This window comes from Saccopteryx bilineata, chromosome 7 (assembly GCF_036850765.1).
Source record: "Saccopteryx bilineata isolate mSacBil1 chromosome 7, mSacBil1_pri_phased_curated, whole genome shotgun sequence".
In the NCBI taxonomy this organism is placed as follows: domain Eukaryota; kingdom Metazoa; phylum Chordata; class Mammalia; order Chiroptera; family Emballonuridae; genus Saccopteryx; species Saccopteryx bilineata.
Genome location: NC_089496.1, coordinates 37,419,844 through 37,430,675, shown reverse-complemented (window position 1 = coordinate 37,430,675; position 10,832 = coordinate 37,419,844).

The following is a 10,832-nucleotide window of genomic DNA, read 5'->3' as shown; positions in this document are numbered from 1 at the left end:
GGAGTGGGTAAGGTCATCGTGATAGTTTTTTCAAGAGACCCTCATGAGATCTGGACTGTAAAAAGCAGAAAATGCTTGGGAAAAAGAGGTAGGCATTTAGTATATGTGCTGGCAAAGTAAGCACTAAGAGGTAGGCTTTTATTGGCTATTCAGAGTAGATCAACTACTAGATCTGAGGCTGAATCTGTGGGAGAAATAGCAAAAACAACAAAATAAAGTTTCAAGGCAGAAAAGTCTAGACTTAAGTTGATTTGCTGTTTATTAGCAGAGGAGTCTTAGGATAATTAAGTAATCTTCTGAGCATTGACTTCCTCATTTTAAAAATGGGGCAGACAATATTTACCACAAGGATTAAGGGTAACCAAATATACAGTGTGTCCGTAAAGTCATGGTGCACTTTTGACCGGTCACAGGAAAGCAACAAAAGATGATAGAAATGTGAAATCTGCACCAAATAAAAGGAAAACCCTCCCAGTTTCTGTAGGATGATGTGGCAGCATGTGCGCATGCGCAGATGATGACATAACACCGTGTATACAGCGGAGCAGCCCATGGCCATGCCAGTTGAGATGTGGACGGTACAGAGGAAAGTTCAGTGTGTTCTGTGGCTCGCTAAATTTGAATCCGTGACCAAAGTGTAACGTGAATATCGGCGCATTTATAATGAAGAGCCACCACATAGGAATAACATTACTCGGTGGGATAAGCAGTTGAAGGAAATCGGCAGTTTGGTGGAGAAACCCCGTTCTGGTAGGCCATCAGTCAGTGACAAGTCTGTAGAAGCTATACGGGATAGCTACCCAAGGAGCCCTAAAAAATCTGTGTGTGAGCCCACATCGAACTGCACTGAATAGGTATGAAACTGGGAGAGTTTTCCTTTTATTTGGTGTAGATTTCACATTTCTATCGTCTTTTGTTGCTTTCCTGTACCTGGTGAAAAATGCACCATGACTTTACGGACACACTGTACAATGCACCTGGCACAGAGGAAGAGTTTAACAAACACTTGTTCCCAAGTGGACTGTTGAGTGTGGGAGACTCTCCATCAGGGGCGAGGAGCACCTGTAAGACATCCTGAGGGCAAAACCGTTCCCATAGCCCAGGGGACCAGAAACTCATTCTTTGATACAATTCCTAAGCTAAAAACCTGACTGTACTCTATCCTTAGTTTCCAATTTGGCCACATCCTCTGGTAATGGCTATTCAATTCAAGGGAGGCCCTCAAGATTTTCAGAGCAACTGGTCCTTGATTCTAATTCATGCCTGTCTCTTATTCGCTCTTTTTCCTATTTCATTAACTTGCCTAGTTTTCTTTGAAATGACTGGATAGAGCAGGGCCTTCAGCCCATCTCCTATACCCAGAAATCTTTAGGTACTCCCTGTGTGTGTGCATGTGTGTCTAATCTGTAACACCCAGGCTATGACTTATTAAAGTGGTTCTCCTTTAAAAGCTGTGAAACTATTGAGGATTTATTTAAGTAATATCTCTGAAGGGGGAGCAGAGAGGGTGAAGATTTCTCAGATTAGACACTTTTTGTCCTTAGTAAGTAGAGTGTTGTGTTAAGGGTATGTATTGCTAGTTGCTGTAACAACAACTCACAATAATGCAACTTCCAAAGATCTTTTTTTGATTTAGTGGACAAGTTTTCCTCTATGGTTCTTTCATCTTGAGTCTCTATTTCCTTAACCAGTAGCAGCCATGGTCACCTTGAAAAGTGGAGAGAGAGAGGAGGAGTGCTACATTCTATGGATCTGAGCTAGTTTCACTGCTTCACCTGGCTATGTAATCTCCCTCAATGCCCAGGAGGAAAATGAAATGACTAGGAAAATGATAGGTCAACACAGCATCATTATGCCACAGAATGATTCAGAGATACAGTCTGAAAAATCCCTTTGTTCCAAAAGCCACTGGCTCATAGAATCAAGCCACTGATTCTAAATACAAAATGAAATTTGAAAGATAGAAACTCAATTATATTTTCATAGCATAGATTTTTGGTGTGCCCAAAATTTCTGGTGTAACTATAAAATATAAATTTGATAAATTACCCAGAGACAAAGCTTCAAGCAAAAAAGGAGCTCTTGTTTAGGAAAACAACAGTCTCACACAGAGTACTCTGACACAATTAAGATGGTGTTAATATAGAACTTAATTTTAGTTTAACAAAATTACTTTAGAAATAATTCTGAGCCCTGGCTGGTTGGCTCAGTGGTAGAGCGTCGGTCTGGTGTGCAGGAGTCCCAGGTTCGATTCCCAGCCAGGGCACACAGGAGAAGCGACCATCTGCTTCTCCACCCCTTCCCCTCTCCTTCCTCTCTGTCTCTCTCTTCCCCTCCTACAGCCAAGGCTCCATTGAAGCAAAGTTGGCCCAGGTGCTGAGGATGGCTCCATGGCCTCTGCCTCAGGCACTAGAATGGCTCTGGTTGCAGCAAAGCAATGACACAGATGGGCAGAGCATTGTCCCCTGGTGGGCATGCCGGGTGGATCACGGTCGGGCGCATGCGGGAGTCTGTCTGACTGCCTCCCCATTTCCAGCTTCGGAAAAATAAAAAAATATAAAAAAATAAAAATAAAAATAAATAATTCTGTAATTCTTATTTTAAGCTTAGGATAGCCAGAAAGACCATTTTTTTCCTCCATGCAGTTTTAAGCATACCAGTGGTTGGCAAACTCATTAGTCAACAGAGCCAAATATCAACAGTACAATGATTGAAATTTCTTTTGAGAGCCAAATTTTTTAAACTTAAACTATATAAGTAGGTACATTCCTTATCGAGGTAGTGCCCGCATGTGGTATTTTGTGGAAGAGCTGCACTCAAGGGGCCAAAGAGCCACATGTGGCTCACAAGCTGCAGTTTGCCAACCAGGGGATACCACAGTAATATTTTGTACGTATTTGCTCACTTGTGGTATTTTCCCTATCAGTTTCCTGGCCTAGACAGTGCAAGCAATAATAAAGATGAACAGCAAGATGGCTTGTATTGATCATAAGATCTGAAGGGAATGCCAGGTCTCATCTATACCCTCCCCTTTTTTAAACCAATGAGAGGAGGGGAGGCAGAAACAGATTCCCGTATGCACCTGACCAGGTTCCACCTGGCAAGCCCACTGCGGTTGCTGCTCTGCCCATCTGGGGCTTTGCTCCGTTGCTCAGCAACCAAGTTCTTTTTAGCACCTAAGGCAGAGGCCATGGAGCCATCCTCAGTGCCCAGGGCCAACTCACTCCATTCAAGCCCCGGCTACAGGAGGGGAAGAGAAAGAGAGAGAGAGAGAGAGAGAGAGAGAGAGAGGGAGAGAGAGAGAAAAGCGAGAGGTAGAGGGGTGGAGAAGCAGATGGGTGCTTCTCTTTTGTGCCCTGACTGAGAATTGAAACCAGGACATCCACATGCCGGGCCGATGCTCTACCACTGAGCCAACCGGCCAGGGCCCTTTTTTTTTTGAGGTTAAATTGTATCAGTAAAAAAATGTATAGATGATAACTATCCTCTTTGTACCTTCTAATCACTAGAGGTTGAGTAGTAATGAGGTTTCAACATGAATTCTATAACCACGTGACCTTCAAAATTTTAATAGCCCATTTGAGGTTTAGTGAATAAAATAATATGTCAACAAATGAAAAATGTCATGATTCTATTAAAGACTTCTCTGGTAAACAATCATACGCCTTTATCCAGAAGGCAGACATCTGATTTATAGAAACACAGTTAAAGAAATGGATTCCTGCCTGCCCCAGGTGATGGGGCAGTGGACAGAGAGGAGGACCCAGGTTCGAGGCCCCGAGGTCGCTAGCTTGAGCGCAGGCCCATCTGGTTTGAGCAAAAAGCTCACCAGCTTGGACCCAAGGTCGCTGGCTCGAGCAAGGGGTTACTTGGTCTGCTGTGGCACCCCCATCAAGGCACATATGAGAAAGCAATCAAGAAACAACTAAGGTGCCACAAGGAAGAATTGATGCTTCTCATCTCTTTCCCTTCCTGTCTGTCCCTATCTGTTCCTCTCTCTGTCTCTCTCTGTCTCTGTCACCAAAAAAAAAAAAAAAAAAAAGAAACGGATTCCTTTATTCTTCTACCACACCTAGCTTTAAAAACAAACCCATCCCATTCAAGGCAGAACATTCAGCTCTCAGTTAGCAACAGAAAGAACACTTCCCCAGCAACAGGAAAACTCGGAAAGGACATCTATTTTTAAAAATAACATGTGAAGACCTCAGCATTTTGTTGACTTAGTGAACAAGATTATCTTTTCAAATTAGATGAATGTCCTATAGATTTCAAGAATAAATAGACTGATTTTACATGCCTTGTATTTGATTATTTACTTCGGTTTTTGTTTCTTAACATTTCTGATGATTTTTATGTTCGTGGGTATTTGCACACATGGCCATGATCAGGTAGGAAGTGTCTCTTTTTCAGTAAAAATGTGGTCATTCAAGTTTATTACCATATGCAAAACAGTTCACAGCAGCCTGTATCTCTGCTTGGTAGCAAGGTTGTTTTTTGGGTTTTTTTAAAGGTGATGATGCATATGCTTGTTGAAGGAAAGTGATAGGAAAACAAACTGCAACTTACTTGCTTTCGTAAGTACCACAGTTTTAAAATTCAAAGAGATCTTAAAGATCACTTGATCTTAAGACACAAGGCATTGCCCAATGCTTCCAATAATTGACTCTATTAATGTACATAGCATATTGGTGTTAATCTAATTAAAAGAGGTTTCAACCTCTTTTAACTTTACAGAAAAAGACACAGAAGTTTAACAGATGATAAATTTTCACTTTATAATTTAATCCTACCTAATTGTGAAGATAGAACCACAATACAAATCTGAGGCTTTCATCCTTTTCGTTTCACAGTCAGTATTGCCGGACATATGTCTAATAGCTCTTCCACTTCTGTGTGTGAACATCTATGACAAATAGTTTTACATTTTAAGTTTTTAGTGACAACAGAAAGATCACCATATATGTAAGGATGAAGCCAGGTCAAGTGACGTTGTGCCAATTAATGTAATATACATATTACTATTTAAAAACAATAGTGATTCTTAGAATAATCTTTTTTTTTTTTGCCTCAGTAGTTAAGCTAGTAAAGCAGGAAGCAATATAGTAATAGTCTTTGAAAAAAAATAATAAGTCTTTGATTTTACCCTTACTCTGTAAAAATGGAACTAGCTGAGGTAAGCCTTAAATATGGGGACGTGTCAGGCTTTGTCTTTGAGCACTGATTCCTTTTCTCATTTCCTCCTTTGGCTGAAGGCAAAACCAGGGGCAGCAGCTCATCACAATTCTTATGATTCACATAAAAAATGCAGGACAAGATGGTTAAGAAAGTTTAATTTTTAAAGTTAACTGATTCAATATACTTGAAGATGCAGTATCTATACACACACATATATAATTCTGAATTATGTAACTATATGGCACCTATATACACATACTTATGTATGTATATATTTCATTTTTTTTCATTTAATATTGACTCTACTAGTAGTTGTGTGAACTTGGGCAAAAAAATGTAACTTTCTGGGCCTTGGTTTCCTCATTTGTAAAATGGGAATAATAGTTCTTATCTTACAGGATTGCTGTGGATCACTTAGAACAGAGTCTGGCAAATGGTAAAGATATTAATATTAGGTATTGTAGAGAATTATATATCTATCATTATATATATGTATATATTTATATATCCTTATTGATATCTCTATCTATACGCAGTGAAGTTTTTTTTTTCTATAAAATCATCAGTTGTTTGTGTCTATGGATAAAAATGTAAAAGTAATTTTAGGCATTTCTCTTTTTCTTTATCTTTTAGGGCTGTGAAAACATTCTATATGATACAACATTATACATTTTTCAAAAGTCAGCACAAAGAATGACACAATTTTAAAAATCAAATTATTTAGGAGGTTGGGGAGTCTCAAGAAAGTGGGCTGCAAAAAAAAACAACCTAACAGTATCACAAATTTATGAAACCACCTCACTGAAGGGGTGAGCCAAATGGTGCTGAGCTAAGCAATTTTGGAAGTAATGGAACTTCGTAAGACAAGAACAAAAGGAACTGTTTCTAGACATTGTATTCTAGTTGATAACGTTGTTTTGCAAGGGGGTATTGGTGAACAATTCTGGTACTGCTGTACATATGTATACTGAAATTGAACAATTAAGTAAATGGATTATAGGCGGTAGGAACCAGGTGTCTGTCTTGCTATTGGAGTGGGATTTTACAGATTAGCAAAGGGGAGATGATCCACCCTAGAATAATCCATCTGCTAGTGGGTTAGAGTTGGATACATCAGTAGAATGCATTTTTAGCTTAATATAGATACAGTTTCATACAGAAATACTCATACATAGGTGTGTATATGTGGGTTAGTGTACACACTTATATTTCCTTGCTTTGTCAACTGCAAGGGCTGAAAAGAAAGGACACCCCAAGTAGTAAAGAACACACCAATGCCTACATCTTGATTTCTAATACCATTTTCCGATAAAAGAACAAATTTCCCCGGAGAAGTGTCTGCTTCTAGGACTAGGGTATGATGTCGTACCAGAAAGTAAGGAAGTGCTTAAAAACAAAAACAAGTCAAAAACCACCTGACATTGATGAATATTTAAGAAATGTAGGACAACTGAAAGAGCTTCCCATGACTAAAGCTGGGACAATTTGAATAACAAAATAGAATAGTATCAGATTTAAGGCAAAGTAGAAAATAAAATATCTATGAGTACATACTCATATAAACGAATGATTGACTCAATAAAATAGAGAAAAATTTCTTATGCAAAATAATTCATGTAGATTACCCCCTCCCCTCAAGGAGGAGGAACATAATTCCCTGATCATTAAATGTGGGTTGTACACAGTGACTTCCTTCCAAGAGTGGAGTATGGAAGTGGGGAAAGAGCATACGTTTGCAGTGGACAAACCTAGCACACAGTACCTCAGCCAGGTGGTCAGAGTCCACACCAAGAGTGATGAGTCAAGCTGATAGTACGGATTTTTTTTTTTTTTTTTTTTTTTTGTATTTTTCTGAAGCTGGAAACGGGGAGAGACAGTCAGACAGACTCCCGCATGCGCCCGACTGGGATCCACCTGGCATGCCCACCAGGGGCTACGCTCTGCCCACCAGGGGGCAATGCTCTGCCCCTCCAGGGCATCGCTCTGTTGCGACCAGAGCCGTTCTAGTGCCTGGGGCAGAGGCCAAGGAGCCATCCCCAGCACCCGGGCCATCTTGCGCTCCAATGGAGCCTCGGCTGCAGGAGGGGAAGAGAGAGACAGAGAGGAAGGAGAGGGGAAGGGGTGGAGAAGCAGATGGGCGCTTCTCCTGTGTTCCCTGGCCGGGAATCGAACCCGGGACCTCTGCACGCCAGGCCGATGCTCTACCACTGAGCCAGCCAGCCAAGGCCAGTACGGATCTTTGATAGGGGACCTGGGGCAAGTTATTAAACCTCTCTGCTGTGATGCTCTTTTTCAATTGCTAGATATCTTTCAAATGACTCCCACAACACCTGGCCCATGGTCAGAACTGAAAAATAATATTCATAATTGAGAATTAAATATTTGAAAAGTGCTCTAGGTCTAGTTTTTGTGATATAAAAATATTTACTTGCCCTGGCCAGATAACTCAGTTGATTAGAGCATCGTACTGAAGCACAGAGGCTGCCAGTTTGGTCCCCAGTCAGGGCACAGGCAGGAGCAGATTGATGTTCTTGTCTCTCTCTCTCTCTCTCTCAAATCAATAAATAAAAATTTTAAAAAATTCATGTATAGGCCCTGGTCGGTTGGCTCAGTGGTAGAGCGTCGGCCTGGCGTGCAGAAGTCCCGGGTTCGATTCCCGGCCAGGGAACACAGGAGAAGCGCCCATCTGCTTCTCCACCCCTCCCCCTCTGCTTCCTCTCTCTCTCTCTCTCTCTTCCCCTCCCGCAGCCGAGGCTCCAATGGAGCAAAGATGGCCCGGGTGCTGGGGATGGCTCCTTGGCCTCTGCCCCAGGCGCTAGAGTGGCTCTGGTCGCAACAGAGCGACGCCCGGAGGGGCAGAGGATCGCCCCCTGGTGGGCAGAGCGTCGCCCCCTGGTGGGCGTGCCGGGTGGATCCCGGTCGGGGCGCATGCGGGAGTCTGTCTCTCCCTGTTTCCAGCTTCAGAAAAATACAAATAAAATAAAATAAAATTAATAAATAAATTCACTTTATAAACTATCGACTGAGCTTGCCAATGATTTAGCAATACTTCTGAAGTGTACTACAGACCTGTGTGTGTGTGTGTGTGTGTGTGTGTGTATTCTGCTCACAAAAATTAGGGGATATTTTATAGCTTCATATTCATTTTGAAATATCCCCTAATTTTTGTGAGCAGTATATATATGATCCTTTCACCTTACATGTTGGTATTGTTGGAGAGTTGTTATTGAAGAGACTTATGAACATTATTGTTATGGCTGCATCTGCTGTTAGCAAAGCTTGTTGTGTTTCTTAGGTTTAAATTGCCTCAGTATTTTCCTCAAAAACGTACTATGCAAGAAAAAAAGTGCATTCCAGGGTGTTTGAAACAAGATATCAGATCACACATAAATGCCCTGATATTTCTGCTCCCTGTTGCCTTACTAAAGCTATATAACAAAGAACCAGGATATCCTGTTGTCTCTTCTTAGAAAGTGTCTCCTCTGTTGGCAAAGCATTACTTCAATACTGATTCACTGGCTTGGATGCTGGACCTTGTTAATGAATGTAGAGTCCTCTGTAATGTTCAGTAGAGGTAGTAAACAACACTAATGATATTGCATTATGAAGAAACTGGAGTTAATAACATGGCTTAAGAAATCAAAAGATTAAATGTGATAACTCCTTGATAGATGCAATTTGCATGGGAGGCTGCATTTCCAGTTTCTTTTGTGTGTGTGGCAGAGACAGAGAGAGTGAGAGAGAGGGACAAATAGGGACAGACAGGAAGGGAGAGAGATGAGAAACATCAATTCGTTGTGGCTCCTTAGTTGTTCATTGATTGCTTTCTCTATGTGCCTTGACCGTGAGGCTACAGCAGACCGAGTAACCCCTTGCTGGAGCCAGCGACCTTGGACTCAAGCTGGTGAGTTTTGCTCAAACCAGATGAGCCCGCGCTCAAGCTGGCAACCTCAGGGTCTCGAACCTGGGTCCTCCTCATCCCAGTCCGATGCTCTATCCACTGCGCCACCGCCTGGTCAGGCTCCAGTTTCTTAAAAGGAATTACAGCAAGTTTGTGACCACCTGAATACGTAGCAGAATGTTTTTTTGTTTGAAAACTATAAAATAAGCAAACTGGATGTTGTGAATTGTTGCTTGGAGGTTTAGAAGTCGTTGGCGGCAGCTTGTTTGAAAGCATCAGACACTAGATGTTTGCCTTTGACCTCTTTTTGTCATCTTTTCCTGTGTTAATCAGACAGCTTGGACACCGCAATGCTAGACGTTGCGTCCTTATCATGTGTTTCTTAAGATGAATTGTTTTGTTTGGTTTTAAATTTCTGTCTGGTAGCCAAAGAGCCCAGCTTCTCAGATCAGCCTGTCCCAGGTTTCCTCCCTAACAACTGATACGATGTTTTTAAGACCACATGGAATAAAACTGCAATCTGTACCAAATTAGGTGCTTTGTTTAAAGCTACTGCTTCTGTAAGCATTCCTTCCCAACTACATAGCCCTTACATTTCCATAACTCTCTGAAATGATAAACCTGTTCACTCTATTTGCTTCCCTTGCTAGCAAATTAACCTTGGTGAATGCTTAAAATATAAGGTTAACTTTAATATATTTTATTATCTCCCCTCCTATTACTACCGTTGAAAATATCAACAGTGTATAAGGTGAATGAAGGAAAAGGTGTAGCAAACGATTGTCATAAACTTCTCTCCAGCACTCTTACTGACAATAAAAGTAATTACCCCATAATTGCAAGATAAGAACATGCAATGGCCAACTTTTAAAAAAATTAATCTTTCTTTTTTTTTTTTTGTATTTTTCTGAAGCTGGAAACAGGGAGAGAGTCAGACAGACTCCTGCATGCGCCCGACCGGGATCCACCTGGCACGCCCACCAGGGGGCGTCGCTCTGTTGCGACCAGAGCCACTCTAGCGCCTGGGGCAGAGGCCAAGGAGCCATCCCCAGCACCCGGGCCATCTTTGCTCCAAAGGAGCCTCGCTACAGGAGGGGAAGAGAGAGACAGAGAGGAAGGAGAGGGGGGAGGGGTGGAGAAGCAGATGGCGCTTCTCCTGTGTGCCCTGGTCGGGAATCGAACCCGGGACTTCTGCATACCAGGCCGATGCTCTACCACTGAGCCAACCGGCCAGGGCTAAAAATTAATCTTTCAACATCAAGGATTTCTTTTATGAGTTTTAATTAGACCTTCCCTTTTGGGGTCTGTGAGGAAGTGATTCACCCATTCATTTAAGAAATATTAGTCTACTATGTGCCATGCACGATTTTTGCATTCTAGAATAGGTGTTGAGGAAATATCATTGAACAAAACAGAAAAATACTGACCTCATGGAACTTACATTCTAGTGGAAGGCAGACGAACAATAAGAAAAATAGGGTTTATGTTAGAAGGTGTGGAGGGAACATTTGAAATGACATGATCAGAGTATGTTTCCTTGAAAAGGGTGACATTTGAGCAAAGATGGGGCAGGAATGAGGGAGGTAGCCATGCAGTTATCTAGTGGAAAGATCTTTCCAGATAAAGTGAGTAGTTAGTGCAGAGGCCTCAGGGCAAGAGGATGCCCTGTTGTTACAGGAGCACAGTGCTGGAACAAAGTGATTAGTAGAAATGAGGTCAGGGAGGTGACTGCGGGGACTTGGTTGGCTAGCTAGCA